The sequence below is a fragment of the Schistocerca cancellata genome, chromosome 4, assembly GCF_023864275.1.
Source record: "Schistocerca cancellata isolate TAMUIC-IGC-003103 chromosome 4, iqSchCanc2.1, whole genome shotgun sequence".
Classification (NCBI taxonomy): Eukaryota; Metazoa; Arthropoda; class Insecta; order Orthoptera; family Acrididae; genus Schistocerca; species Schistocerca cancellata.
In genome coordinates, this window is record NC_064629.1 from 218199124 (window position 1) to 218215729 (window position 16606).

The window sequence follows — 16606 nt, forward strand, 5'->3', positions numbered from 1 at the left end:
ACTGCACTAAGGGTTTGAGAGGCAAAAGAATTAGGTCTGTCAGAAGAACAAATCTTATGGGATAGCATTGTTCCAGTCCTATAAGGAGACGCATCCACAGCTAACACGACATCCTTATCAGGGTCAAAGTGAATCAAACATCTACGATGCGTCTTTCAGTTGCAGAAATGCATTCTGGCATTCTTTGGACCACACAAAAGATACACTTTTCCGGTGCAGATAATTAAGCAGAGCAGCAATTTGTACAGCGTTAGGAATAAATTTTAAATAGTAGGTTAGCTTTCCCATCACTGATTGGAGCTCCTTAATATTACTGGTCGCCAGCAGCCAAGGGCGATGTAGTGCATTTGTTACGTGACCTAAGTAATTCAGTTCTTTCTGGAAGGAGGAGGTCTGGAGGACTTTTCTCATTGCACCTTAAACCATCTGCAGAAAGACCTTACAACAAGCAGTCTAAATTAGCTAAATGTTCAGAAGGGGTACGTCCTACGTCAGCAATATCGTACAGATAGTGCAAGAAGGGACATCCGCCGTCAGTTCTTCCATAAAGAGTTGAAAAATTGCAGGATCTGAACCACTTAGAAACGGTGGTCTTTGAAATCAGAACAAAATTACGTGTTTATCACAGAGTATAGGCTTCTCGCAAATCTATCTTTTAAAACTACTGTACCGGACTACCAATTCTTCCGGATGCGGAAGAGGAAAATAATCCACTACAGTTCGTGGATTAGCTGTTTCCATAAATTCAGTAAACCCCATTTTCTTGCCATTTTTGCAAATCCTGAGCAACGTGCTCGCTCAAATAATGCATGGGATACAGGTCGTGCGCGAAAAAATAGCGGCTGCGCATTGTCCTTCACAGTAATTTGGGCTTCAAGTCCTTAGCACTTCCTATTCCTGGTTCAACCAGTTCCTTGTACTTATTACACAAGTCATAAAGTTGGTGTGAGGCTCAATAACACTAATTTGTTACACATTTTTCTGATTGCACGAACTGAGTAAATCAAATAAATCTCACTCAAATATATCGGCACTGTTTTTAGAATTGAGTAAATGAAAAGAAACACATTTTGTCATTCACTGGAAAGTTTCTGGCAAACCACACACACCAAGCACTGGAGTTACTTGTCCACTGTAGGCACGTGAAACAGAAGTAGGCTGCTGTAGCGTCGGTTTGCCGAGTCTGGCATAAGTGTCTTCTTTTACATCTACATCTACATCTACGTGATTATTCTGCTATTCACAATAAAGTGCCTGGCAGAGGGTTCAATGAACCACCTTCATGCTGCCTCTCTACCGTTCCACTCTCGAACGCCGCCCGGTGTGGCCGAGCGGTTCTAGGCTCTGCAGTCTGGATCCACGAGACCTCTACGGTCGCAGGTTCGAATCCTGCACCGGGCATGGATGTGTGTGATGTCCTTAGGTTGGTTAGGTTTAAGTAGTTCTAAGTTCTAGGGGACTGATGACCTTAGAAGTTAAGTCCCATAGTGCTCAGAGCCACTCTCGAACGGCACGCGGGAAAAACGAGCACTTAAATTTTTCCGTGTGAGCCCTGATTTCTCTTATTTTATCGTGATGATCGTTTCTCCCTATGCAGGTGGGTGCCAACAGAATGTTTTCTCAATCGGAGGAGAAAACTGGTGATTGAAATTACATGATAAGATCCCGTCGCAACGAAAAACGCCTTTGTTTTAATGATTGCCACTCCAATTCACGTATCATGTCTGTGACACTATCTCCCCTATTTCGAGATAATACAAAGCGAGATGCCCTTCTTTGTACTTTTTCGATGTCATCCGTTAATCCCACCTGATGCGGATCCCACACTGCACAGCAGTACTCCAGAATATGGCGGACAAGCGTAGTGTAAGCAGTCTCTTTGGTAGACCTGTTGCACCTTCTAAGTGCTCTGCCAATGAATCGCAGTCTTTGGTTTGCTCTACCCACAATATTATCTATGTGATCGTTCCAATTTAGGTTATTTGTGATTGTAATCCCTAAGTATTTAGTTGAATTTACAGCCCTCAGATTTGTGTGACTTATCGCGTAATCGAAAGTTTGCTGATTTCTTTTAGTACTCATGTGAGTAGCTTCGCACTTCTCTTTATTCAGGGTCAATTGCCACTTTTCGCACCATGCAGATATCTTATGTAAATCATTTTGCAAGTCGTTTTGATCATCTAATGACTTTACAAGACGGTAAATGACAGCATCATGTGCAAACAATCTAAGACGGCTACTGATATTGTCTCCTATGTCGTTAATATAGATCAGGAACAATAGAGGGCCTATAACACTTCCTTGGGGAACGCCGGATACTACTTCTGTTTTACTCGATGACTTTCCGTCTATTACTACGAACTGTGACCTTTCTGACAGGAAATCATGAATCCAGTCGCACAACTGAGGCGATTTTACCAGGGAAACAGAAGCACCAGTGTGCAACTGTACCTTAACTGTCTTTTGCTCCACTGTTAGAGGAACAGAAAGTCTGTTCACCTGCCGGCGTATTGCAGCGGAAGCTTTTCACGATGCGGAAGTACTTGGCTCAGCTTGCGCTTGGGCGAGTGGCAGGGGCTGTGCTGTACACACCTGTTGATAACGCGCTTGCGGTCGCTGTGTGCTTGCACGTCGACGGCTGTTGCCCTTGCCTCGCTCGCCGCGTAGACACACAATTTGAATGTGACCTTCGCGTCCACATCGAAAATACTTAGCATTGTGGCAGGGACAATGTTTCCGATTATGCCTCGAGAAACAGTGAGGACACGATTTTCTTCTAGAATTTCGTAACAAGTATTACGGAGATACTTCGTGAGCTCAAATAGTCATAACGCAAGGCACTATTCCGCAAATTTAGAGAACCTGCGTTTGGGTTGACTGCAGAACGATTCTACTGCTGCCAATGTTCATATCGCGTAAGGAACATTAAATCTCGTACAAAGGCTTTTAGACATTCGTTTTCCCCTTGCTCTGTATGGGAGTGGAACAGGAGACGGGATAACTAGTAGTGGTACAACATACCCTCCGTCATGCACCGTACGTTGGATCGCGGAGTGCGTATGCAGATGTAGAAGTACATGTAGTGGCAGGCGCCGGCGGCCATAACTCAGGTGCTCCGTAGCCTCTTTGGATGACGTTTCCTGAAACGACATCTTATCCTCGATTTAATCGTCAAAATACACTTTCCGACCTCTCCAAGTTTGGCGCAACGTTTCTGGGACACCCTGTATTCTAATCGACGGAGGCTTAGTCCGATTCGTCATCTGTGTTATGACTAGGCGAAACTACTTTCATCCGGCCACAGCTGTGGGTTCTTTGATTGCTCTTGGAGAAGGCTCATCAAACTATAACACAAGGCATAATAGTTCACTTTATTATATAAAACAATAAAAGATTCTAGATTTCTTCTAGAATTTCGTAACACACGCCTTGGGCTATGGGACTGGAAGTTTTTTCCTTCACTGTTCTTACTATTTCTCTGAGCCCTATTCTGAAGTAACTGAACACTATTGTGTACATGAGACTGAGTGGTGCACTACGGACAAAAGAAACACACAGAGCTACAAAATGAAGCCTGGTTGAGTCCACAGTTGTTTGAGACTCCGCTATTACAGAACTGTATTTAAATCAGGATCAGACAGTTTTAGAGTCACAGTGCGAATGCGTCCATCTGATAAATTCTGAATAATAACAACACGCAACGTATGTACTATAGGTAATTCCGCACGAACATTTAAACTTGCAGTGCCTAGTGCGACCTCTGAGTTCTGCTGTCCACTGTTTGACTGTACGAGCTGGCTGCTGCCAGAGACGAAAAAATGTAAACCGTACAGCTGCTACACGGATCTGAGTTTCCAAATATTCACCTAGTTATTTCGCTAGGTCGTCGTACTTGATATTCTCCGGAACAGTTTCAGCGCACAACTTGACACAGAGTTTATAGATCTCAGTACCAACGGTGGACAAAAAGTAAGCACTGCGCTCCATACCCGTTATTTTGTGGGCGGCAAAGCGTGCCTCTATTCCGGCCCTGTAGTACGACAATTCTTCGTGTTGGTTGTGGTAATGGCGAAATTTTGGAGCAGCTACCAGCGGCGGGGTTGCTTGTTTGTTCAGTAGTGACGTCAATTGGCTGACAGTGAGCAGCAGGCGTTATCTGCTACGCCTGAAACTGTGCAAGTTCGGTTAGCGACATCTGCTGTAGCGGCTCGGAAATGGTGAAATGTTGTAGGACACACGCTAATATAATTGTCTAGAAGTAGAGATACAAAATTTAGAAAAAAAAATACGTGTGCAACAGGCAGGCAACTGACGTGAATTACGAGCCCGTTAAACGCCGATCATCGTCACTATTTGTTGTGACCAGGTGAAACCACTTTCGTTTGGCTACAACTGTGGATTCTTTGATTGCTCTGGGAGATGTCTCGACAAATTAGTGGTTCAAAAAAATGGCTCTGAGCGCTATGGGACTCATCTGCTGAGGTCATTAGTCCCCTAGAACTTAGAACTAGTTAAACCTAACTAACCTAAGGACATCACACACATCCATGCCCGAGTCAGGATTCGAACCTGCGACCGTAGCGCTCTCGCGGTTCCAGACTGCAGCGCCAGAACCGCGCGGCCACTTCGGCCGGCGACAAATTAGTGAACTTGCATAAATGAATACAAGATTTACTTAATTTTGACACACTTATTTGCCACAGGAGTATTGGTTAGTTTACAACTGTCAACGACTAGCAAAGCGTCACTTGACGCACTAAATTAACGACTCTTCTCTTGAGGTGCAATGTTCAGCATTACGAAGTAAATTTCATCAGAAACTTTAACTGATTGTTGGTTTTAGACAATGATGCTAACTTCTGTAGTTGAGAACTCGAACTGGAGAAAGCTCTTGCTAGCTAGACATTATATTGACTTCAGTGTGAGGGCGCTGCTATGCTGAGAAGGGAGGCGTGGTATTCAGGAGCGTCTCTCATCTGTCCTTGAGGTTGCAGCGCATCCTCGCAAATGTCTGTGCTATTAATTCGCGTTGTCAGCTGTGGTGTCGCAAAGCGATTTCAGTAGGATACCACAATCTGTGCCTAGCAGATAACTGCATAATTCATAGTAGAGAGATAACTGACACTTTGAGAGAAAAGACACCTGGGATAATCAACATTATCCAGTAATACACAAGCATTAATAACTCAATGAATTTCTGTGGAAAGCAACTGACAGAGTGCAGGTTTTTCAAATTCTGATCTATGTGGCTTGGTGGCATATTCTTAGTATTTCACAGCTTCAACAACAATTTCTAATCGAAATCTTGCCACTCGGAAGGTTCAGCCAAGGACGAACTAGACTTACCAAAATCGCCGATACGCTTTACCTTTTCAAATGTCATTCAAAGGAATACTCATATGAGCACATCTTAAAGCTTGATTAAACGTATTGTGTGCCTAGATACACTCAGGTACTTGATATAACTGTGTGAATGCAGTTTCTGTCTGTATCATATTCCATCTCTGAATTGTACAATAATGCTAAAAGTAGATGTTTGTACTGAGTGAACCAGTTTTTATTTGCATATAGGAACACATTACAGCTCCGTAATACGTCACCGTTGGCTCACACAGTCTTCGACGAGATATAACTACGCCGGCATCGGCTGTAGACACTGGTAGACTTTTATTGCCAAGTACTGTGTGTGGAGATGCTCATGTGGTTGGTGTGCAAGCCGGATTATAATATACGTATGAACAACACTAATCACTATAGATGGGAGGGTGTGCAATCCTCACTCTAACATGTACAATTGACTGCCGGATCTTTTGTTCACGGATGAGGCCAGGTAGTGTTCACAAAGTAACAGCAGACTTGTTGTGATTTATCATGAAGACTCGACCCGTTGTTATCCGTCAAATGTCCGTACAAGGGATTTATTAAGATAAGTATTTCCTGTGACTGTTGTTAGTTGTGTTCTGGCCGAAAATACGATACTTCATTTCTTTTCAAAAAGAAAACGATCAGCTTCATTGGGCTGACTACCTTCTTCAGCGCAAACAATACAGCGTATGGAACGACTAGCTCTGTGTTTTGCCTTCAGTTCTTTAGGGTATGTCTGGGATGATGGAAAAATCTCTCCAAACAGCTGCTGCGGCAGAGCAGTTTTGATAAATGATTGGAAGTCACGTTTTATGTACATTTACATCTACATCTACATCCATACTCCGCAAGCCACCTGACAGTGTGTGGCGGAGGGTACCTTGAGTACCTCTATCTGTTCTCTCTTCTATTCCAGTCTCGTATTGTTCGTGGAAAGAAGGATTGTCAGTATGCCTCTGTGAGGGCTCAAATCTCTCTGATTTTATCCTCATTGTCTCTTCGCGAGATATACGTAGAAGGGAGCAACATACTGCTTGACTCCTCGGCGAAGGTATGTTCTCGAAACTTCAACAAAAGCCCGTACCGAGCTACTGAGCGTATCTCCTGCAGAGTCTTCCACTGGAGTTTATGTATCATTTCCGTAACAATTTCGCGATTACTAAATGATCCTGTAACGACGCGCATAGCTTTATATATTAAACTGCTGCCCCAGCGTAATTTTTATTCAGTGCTCACCAATCTTGTCCTAAGCGAATTTATTTCCTGGCGACAATCAGATGATGGTAATCTCTTATCCTGGGTTTCGATATACTTTTACAAAGTCAATGTGAAAAGTGATCAGATTCTGAAAGACTTTGCTTTTTTGGTTTAAAATGTACTTATTTATCGACGTTCGTATATTTTAGGCCAATGCATTTCGTCCTACGACTTTTCAGCGTGAACATTGCATCTCTACAGAAAGATTCAGGAAGTTCCACAAAATACCTGTCTGCCGTTTCCACAACGTTTTCATGAGTCTAAACACGTTTTCTATCTATCTATAAATTTCCACACTGGCGTAATGTTACATGGTACCACGTACTTATACGTTTGTGACTACTACAGCGCCATCTATCACAAAGCGAAAAAAGTGGTCCAACTAAAACATTCATATTTCTTTACGTACTACACGAATATGTAACAAAAAATGGGAGTTCCTATTTAAAAAATCGCAGTTGATATCCGTTTGACCCATGGCAGCGCCATCTAGCGGGCCAACCATAGCGCCATCTGGTTTCCCCCTTCAAGCTAGACTAGTTTCGTTCTTTGTAGTTTTTTCGTTTGACGCTTATTTCGTGAGATATTTGGCCCGTTCACGATCAATGGACCACCCTGTATATAAAAGTTTTGAGTTGTAACTGATCAATATATTCAGTAAAAGTTCACAGCCGGCCGGAGTGGCCGTGCGGTTCTAGGCGCTACTGTCTGGAGCCGAGCGACCGCTACGGTCGCAGGTGCGAATCCTACCTCGGGCGTGGATGTGTGTGATGTACTTAGGTTAGTTAGGTTTAATTAGTTCTAAGTTATAGGCGACTGATGACCTCAGAAGTTAAGTCGCATAGTGCTCAGAGCCAAAAGTTCACACACACAAAGTGTAATAACATTCCTGATTATAATAATAATAATATTCCTATCGGAAAAGTCATTATTAACAGTTCAGAGCTGACCTCTATGGGAAGTTCCAAGTGAAATGGTCTGTCACCCTGATGACATATTATCGTCACAGTTAAGTGGAAAGCCGGCCGGTGTGGTCGAGTGGTTCTAGGCGCTGCAGTCCGGAACCGCGCTGCTGCCACGGTCGCGGGTTCGAATCCTGCCTCGGGCATGGATGTGTGTGATGTCCTTAGGTTAGTTAGGTTTAAGTAGTTCTAAGTCTAGGGGACTGATGACCTCAGATGTTAAGTCCCATAGTGCTTAGAGCCATTTGAACCATTTTTTTAAGTGGAAAGTAATCTTGCCACTTGCCATGTCGTTTTTCCAACATTATGGGTGGCACACAAGCATTTACTTCCATAAAATCTAAGCGATCCAGGACGGTGAGTTCACTTCCTACTTTCACCAAAACCGCTTTTGGTAGCTGTCCGCTTGTGGCCTCATCCGAGGCACGACGTATGTAGACTTTCGACTGATGCAGCCAACTTGATACCTCAGTTCAAAGTGGCTTCCTCACTGCCTCTCCACTCGTATTTACATATAGTCACAGTCGGTCACCGAACGGAACATCTGCTATCATCTGCTCTCAACAGCTCTGGGTGTTGGTAGCAGCATATAAATGGCCCTTTCTTGGACGCATATTATCTCTATAATTTAATAACTTACAATATTCTTTATCTGTATACGGATGGAGCTAAGGTGGCTTTAGTTACTGAAAATGTTTTAGCTCGACTGCGTGTAAACTTTGCCAGACACAATTTTTGGAACGAAACCGACAGAAAAACACGACCTCTGAACTGCCTCTTAGAGAGTCCTTGTATTCATTGTTGTTTATAATACATTCTTGAAACTTGGTACAGCTGTATTATAGCATTATTGTAATCCAGTGCTATAAGCAGAACTTTGTATTACGAATACAAATGATACTTGATCTATTATGAATAAGAACGTTTTTGTTCCAAATTCGGTTTTTAGTAAATAACTTGAAAACTACTACGACCTACTCCAACCAGAAGCAATGTTCAACTGCTGAACGACCGCGAGGAGAAAGCTAACGGTTCAAGGTTAACACCAGTGTTGTTAACTTGCTCTCCAAAACTCTTCTCTTCCTCTCGCGTACGGTGTATCTATACTTTCCGAAATACCCTCGTAATAGAGGTAGCTTATTTGTGTTACGTATCTATTAGTATTATATCAAACCGAAGCTACACATTAATTTTCGTCTTTTGTAGTCCATTATTTAGCATCCTTCGTAAAAATGCCGATTTTGACCAAAATATTGCTCCGATTGTTGATTGTGACACACATTTGCACATTCCGAAAAAAATTTAGATTACTGGCTTGATTATTTAGCGCACTTATTTTTTTCTTAATGTAGTGTATTTAGTGAAACGCATTCATTAGATCATTCTGAGACTTCACAATGTTAATATCACAATACTGAAGCATAGACTGACAGAATTTTGGAAAATTATTTTAATTTTATAATTTCACCCTTATATTATGGTGAAAGTCTTTTGGCCGCCGGGGTGGCCGAGCGGTTCTAGGCACTACAGTCTGGAACCGCGCGACCGCTACGGTCGCAGGTTCGAATCCTGCCTTGGGCTTGGATGAATGTGATGTCCTTGGGTTAGTTAGGTTTAAGTAGTTCTAAGTTCTAGGGGACTGATGACCTCAGAAGTTAAGTCCCATAGTGCTCATAGCCATCTGAACCATCAATTCTTTTGTCTGCTAAGCACAGGCGCGTTATGATGACACGGCGCTGGTAGTAGGGAACTGGGGTAAGTCCTGGCACACTCGCTCGCCTCTGTATCTCACAATAATACAGCGCTTGTTTCGTCACACTGTGTCCATGGCTTCGTGGGGACTGCACCGCAGTCGAACCCTACCATCCGTTCTTGCTAAATTACGAATTTGACCAGGCCACGGTTTTCCAGTCGTCTGGGGTCCAGCCGATATGCTCATGAGCCCACGAACGGCACTGCAGGCGATGTCATGCCGTTAGCAGAGGAAGTGTCGTTGGTCGCCTGCTGCCGTAAACCATTAATGCCAAATTTCACCGCCCTGCCCTAACAGATACATTCTTCGTACTGACATATTGATTTCTGCGTTTATTTTACGCAGTGTTGCTTGTCTGTTAGCACTGACAACTCTACGGAAATTCCGCTATTCCTGGCCACTGCATTGTCCTTGGTGAATGGTAACACCTACTGTAATTTCGAAAGTTTGTCTGCCTGAAAATGTACTGTTGTCCCAAGCATATTGCAACAAACGGTGTATTTCTATCGCTGCTCGTTTAGTTTTTATTGCCGTTTCAAATATACCGGTCATTTTTGAAACACTCTGTAGTAACCAAACATAACAACATCGTGCCTACGAACAATTGAGGTTGAATGGAAAGTGTCGGTGTGAAACATTTCGAAACATGATAACCCGTAAATGACTCTTACTAGACTCCTGCAACGAACACCACTGGCATTCTAATTTAGCCTACTTTTAGTATGTTCACGTTAATGTCATTCCATTTTAAAAGTGTAGGTTTGCACAAAATATACAATTTCTAAGTATTATTACAATCTCTTGATTGGCTAACAATCCAACTTCCTGAAAATTAATAAGTTCCGTGAAAACCGCACATCGGTAGTACCTTTCATTGCCGCAAAATTTGCGGTGCAAGCTCTAGGTGATTCACCCTGTATCCACTCCCAGAGGAAAAATGGTATACCCTTTTAGACGTTTCCAGTTCACTCGACATTTACTGTTGCAACAGTTCATATGGAGTACATGAATTGATTACATTTACGTGTCAGTGGCACAAGCGGTTCTGAAGTACCACGTAACGATCCATGCTGAAACACCCATATTAGTACGTGATGCAGCCTCCATGGGCGCTGACTGGCATCCAGTCGTTCGTAAAGATGGCGGATACTGTCCTCGGATACGTTATTATACGCCTGCTCGACCTTTCCACGTACTTCTATAAGAGTTGTTGGTTGACGAGTCGCTCGAGTCACTTCTCGTTCCATCATATCCCACACAAGCTCGATTGGAGACAATTCCGGAGATCGTGGAGGCCAGAAAAGTTACTGCGCATCTACATGTATACTCTGCTAGCCATCAAGCGGTGTGTGGCGGAGGGCACAATTTGCGCCAAAGTCATATTAACCCCCCCCCTGCCCCCTCCCCACCGCTCTGTTCCAGTCGCGGATCGCGCGAGGGAAAAACGACTGTTTGAACGCCTGCGTACGAGCTCTTATTTCCCTTATCTTTGAATGATGATCATTACGCGATTTGAAAGTTGGTGGTAATAATATATGCTCTACATCCTCGGCGAAGATTAGATTTCGGAATTTAGTGAGCAGCCCCTTCTTTTTAGCGCGTCGTCTATCTGCAAGTGTGTCACACTTCAAACTTTCTATGAGATTTGTAACGCTCTCGCGATGGCTAAATGTACGAGTCACGAATCTTGCAACTCTTCTTTGGACCTTCTCAATTTCCTGAATCAGACCCAACTGGTAAGGGTCCGATACAGACGAACAATACTCCAAGACTGGACGAACCAACGTATTGTAAGCAATTTCCTTTGTTGAAGGACTGCATCGCTTCTGGATTCTACCAATAAACCGCAATCTAGAGTTCGCCTTACCTGTTACTTGTGTAATCTGATCATTCCATTTGAGATCATTTCGAATAGTCACCCAGATACTTGACTGATGTTACCGCTTCCAAAGACTGATCATTTGTTTTGTACTCATACATTCATGGGCCTCCCCCCATGAACCATGGACCTTGCCGTTGGTGGGGAGGCTTGCGTGCCTCAACGATACAGATAGCCGTACCGTAGGTGCAACCACAGGGATGGGGAGGAGGATATTAGTGTTTAACGTCCCGTCGACAACGAGGTCATTAGAGACGGGTGCAACCACAACAGAGGGGTATCTGTTGAGAGGCCAGACAAACGTGTGGTTCCTGAAGAGGGGCAGTAGCCTTTTCAGTAGTTGCAGAAGCAACAGTCTGGATGATTGACTGATCTGGCCTTGTAACATTAACCAAAACGGCCTTGCTGTTGTGGTACTGCGAACGGCTGAAAGCAAGGGGAAACTACAGCCGTAATTTTTCCCGAGGGCATGCAGGTTTACTGTATGGTTAAATGGTGATGGCGTCCTATTGGGTAAAATATTCTGGAGGTAAAATAATCCCCCATTCGGATCTCCGGGTGGGGACTACTCAAGAGGACGTCGTTATCAGGAGAAAGAAAACTGGCATTCTACGGATCGGAGCGTGGAATGTCAGATCCCTTAATCGGGCAGGCGGGTTAGAAAATTTAAAAAGGGAAATGGATAGGTTAAAATAATACACTCCTGGAAATCGAAAAAAGAACACATTGACACCGGTGTGTCAGACCCACCATACTTGCTCCGGACACTGCGAGAGGGCTGTACAAGCAATGATCACACGCACGGCACAGCGGACACACCAGGAACCGCGGTGTTGGCCGTCGAATGACGCTATCTGCGCAGCATTTGTGCACCGCCGCCGTCAGTGTCAGCCAGTTTGCCGTGGCATACGGAGCTCCATCGCAGTCTTTAACACTGGTAGCATGCCGCGACAGCGTGGACGTGAACCGTATGTGCAGTTGACGGACTTTGAGCGAGGGCGTATAGTGGGCATGCGGGAGGCCGGGTGGACGTACCGCCGAATTGCTCAACACGTGGGGCGTGAGGTCTCCACAGTACATCGATGTTGTCGCCAGTGGTCGGCGGAAGGTGCACGTGCCCGTCGACCTGGGACCGGACCGCAGCGACGCACGGATGCACGCCAAGACCGTAGGATCTTACGCAGTGCCGTAGGGGACCGCACCGCCACTTCCCAGCAAATTAGGGACACTGTTGCTCCTGGGGTATCGGTGAGGACCATTCGCAACCGTCTCCATGAAGCTGGGCTACGGTCCCGCACACCGTCAGGCCGTCTTCCGCTCACGCCCCAACATCGTGCAGCCCGCCTCCAGTGGTGTCGCGACAGGCGTGAATGGAGGGACGAATGGAGACGTGTCGTCTTCAGCGATGAGAGTCGCTTCTGCCTTGGTGCCAATGATGGTCGTATGCGTGTTTGGCGCCGTGCAGGTGAGCGCCACTATCAGGACTGCATACGACCGAGGCACACAGGGCCAACACCCGGCATCATGGTGTGGGGAGCGATCTCCTAAACTGGCCGTACACCACTGGTGATCGTCGAGGGGACACTGAATAGTGCACGGTACATCCAAACCGTCATCGAACCCATCGTTCTACCATTCCTAGACCGGCAAGGGAACTTGCTGTTCCAACAGGACAATGCACGTCCGCATGTATCCCGTGCCACCCAACGTGCTCTAGAAGGTGTAAGTCAACTACCCTGGCCAGCAAGATCTCCGGATGTGTCCCCCATTGAGCATGTTTGGGACTGGATGAAGCGTCGTCTCACGCGGTCTGCACGTCCAGCACGAACGCTGGTCCAACTGAGGCGCCAGGTGGAAATGGCATGGCAAGCCGTTCCACAGGACTACATCCAGCATCTCTATGATCGTCTCCATGGGAGAATAGCAGCCTGCATTGCTGCGAAAGGTGGATATACACTGTACTAGTGCCGACATTGTGCATGCTCTGTTGCCTGTGTCTATGTGCCTGTGGTTCTGTCAGTGTGATCATGTGATGTATCTGACCCCAGGAATGTGTCAATAAAGTTTCCCCTTCCTGGGACAATGAATTCACGGTGTTCTTATTTCAATTTCCAGGAGTGTATGTAGTGGGAATTAGTGAAGTTCGGTGGCAGGAGGAACAAGTCTTCTGGTCAGGTGAATACAGGGTTATAAATACAAAATCAAATAGGGGTAATGCAGGAGTATGTTTAATAATGAATAAAAAAATAGGAGTGCGGGTAAGCTACTACAAACAGCATAGGGAACGTATTATTGTGGTCAAGATAGACACGAAGCCCACGCCTACTACAGTTGTACAAGTTTATATGCCAACTAGCTCTGCAGATGACGAAGAAATTGAATAAATGTATGATGAGATAAAAGAAATTATTCAGGTAGTGAAGGGAGACGAAAATTTAGTAGTCATGGGTGACTGGAATTCGACAGTAGGAAAAGGGAGAGAAGGAAACATAGTAGGTGAATATGGACTGGGGCTAAGAAATGAAAGAGGAAGCCATCTGTTAGAATTTTGCACAGAGCATAACTTAATCATAGCTAACACTTGGTTCAAGAATCATAAAAGAAGGTTGTATAAATGGAAGAATCCTGGAGATACTAAAAGATATCAGGTAGATTATATAATGGTAAGACAGAGATTTAGCAACCAGGTTTTAAATTGTAGGACATTTCCAGGGGCAGATGTGGACTCTGACCACAATCTATTGGTTATGAACTGTAGATCAAAACTGAAGAAACTGCAAAAAGGTGGGAATTTAAGGAGATGGGACCTGGACAAACTGATTAAACCAGAGGTTGTACAGAGTTTCAGGGAGAGCATAAGGGAACAATTGACAGGAATGGGGGAAAGAAATACAGTAGAAGACGAATGGGTAGCTCTGAGGGATGAAGTAGTAAAGGCAGCAGAGGATCAAGTAGGTAAAAAGACGAGGACTTGTAGAAATCCTTGGGTAACAGAAGAAATATTGAATTTAATTGATGAAAGGAGAAAATATAAAAATGCAATAAATGAAGCAGGCAAAAAGGAATGCAAACGTCTCAAAAATTAGATCGACAGGAAGTGCAAAATGGCTAAGCAGGGATGGCTAGAGGACAAATGTAAAGATGTGGAGGCTTATCTCACTAGGGGTAAGATAGATACAGCCTACAGGAAAATTAAAGAGACCTTTGGAGAAAAGAGAGCCACTTGTATGAATATCAACAGCTCAGATGGAAACCCAGTTCTAAGCAAAGAGGGGAAAGCAGAAAGGTGGAAAGAGTATATAGAGGATCTATACAAGGGCGATGTACTTAAGGACAATATTATGGAAATGGAAGAGGATGTAGATGAAGATGAAATGGGAGATACGATACTGCGTGAAGATTTTGACAGAGCACTGAAAGACCTGAGTCGAAACAAGACCCCGGGAGTAGACAACATTCCATTAGAGCTACTGGCGGCCTTGGGAGAGCCAGTCCTGACAAAACTCTACCATCTGGTAAGCAAGATGTATGAGACAGGCGAAATACCCTCAGACTTCAAGAAGAGTATAATAATTCCAATCCCAAAGAAAGCAGGTGTTGACAGATGTGAAAATTACCGAACTATCAGTTTAATAAGTCACAGCTGCAAAATACTAACACGAATTATTTACAGACGAATGGAAAAACTAGTAGAAGCTGACCTCGGGGAAGATCAGTTTGGATTCCGTAGAAATGTTGGAACACGTGAAGCAATACTGACCTTACGACTTATCTTTGAAGAAAGATTAAGGAAAGGCGAACCTACGTTTCTAGCATTTGTAGACTTAGAGAAAGCTTTTGACATTGTTGACTGGAATGCTCTCTTTCAAATTCTAAAGGTGGCAGGGGTAAAATAGAGGCAGTGAAAGGCTATTTACAATTTGTACAGAAACCAGATGGCAGTTATAAGAGTCCAGGGGCATGAAAGTGAAAGCAGTGGTTGTGAAGGGAGTGAGACAGGGTTGTAGCCTCTCCCCGATCTTATTCAATCTGTATATTGAGCAAGCAGTAAAGGAAAGAAAAGAAAAATTTGGAGTAGGTATTAAAATCCAGGGAGAAGAAATAAAAAACTTTGAGGTTCGCCGATGACGTTGTAATTCTGTCAGAGACAGCAAAGGACTTGGAAGAGCAGTTGAACGGAATGGACAGTGTCTTGAAAGGAGGATATAAGATGAAGATCAACAAAAGCAAAACAAGGATAATGGAATGTGGTCGAATTAAGTCGGGTGATGCTGAGGGTATTAGATTAGGAAATGAGACACTTAGCCGGCCGTGGTTGTCTAGCGGTTCTGGCGCTGCAGTCTGGAACCGCGGGACTGCTACGGTCGCAGGTTCGAATCCTGCCTCGGGCATGGGTGTGTGTGATGTCCTTAGGTTAGTTAGGTTTAAGTAGTTCTAAGTTCTAGGGGACTTATGACCTAAGATATTGAGTCCCATAGTGCTCAGAGCCATTTTTGAGACACTTAAAGTAGTAAAGCAGTTTTGCTATTAGGGGAGCAAAATAAATGATGACGGTCGAAGTAGAGAGGATATAAATTGTAGACTGGCTATGGCAAGGAAATAGTTCTGAAGAAGAGAAACTTGTTAACATCGAGTATAGATTTAAGTGTCAGGAAGTCGTTTCTGAAAGTATTTGTATGGAGTGTAGCCATGCATGGAAGTGAAACATGGACAATAAATAGTTTGGACAAGAAGAGAATAGAAGCTTTCGAAATGTGGTGCTACAGAAGAATGTTGAAGATTAGGTGGGTAGATCACGTAACTAATGAGGAGGTATTGAATAGGATTGGGGAGAAGAGAAGTTTGTGGCACAACAAGGGATCGGTTGGTAGGACATGTTCTGAGGCATCAAGGGGTCACAAATTTAGCATTGGAGGGCAGCGTGGAGGGTAAAAATCGTAGAGAGAGACCAAGAGATGAATACACTAGGCAGATTCAGAAGGATGTAGGTTAAAGTAGGTACTGGGAGATGAAGGAGCTTGCACAGGATAGATTGGCATGGAGAGCTGCACCAAACCAGTCTCAGGACTGAAGACCACAACAAGAACAACATTCATGGGGATTTTCGCCTTGTTACTCGCAGTAGGTTACACTTACTACTATTGAGATATAACTATCAATCATTACACCACGCATTTATTTTCTGCAAATCCTCATTGATTTGCTCACAACTGTCGTGTGATACTACTTTCCTGTAGACTACAGCATCATCGGCAAACAGTCTAAGGCCGCTGTCAACACCATCAACCAGATCGTTTATGTAAATCGTAAAAAGCAGAGGACCTATTACGCTGCCCTCGGGCACACCTGAAGTTACTCTTGTTTGTGTTGAAGTTACCCCGTTCAGGACAA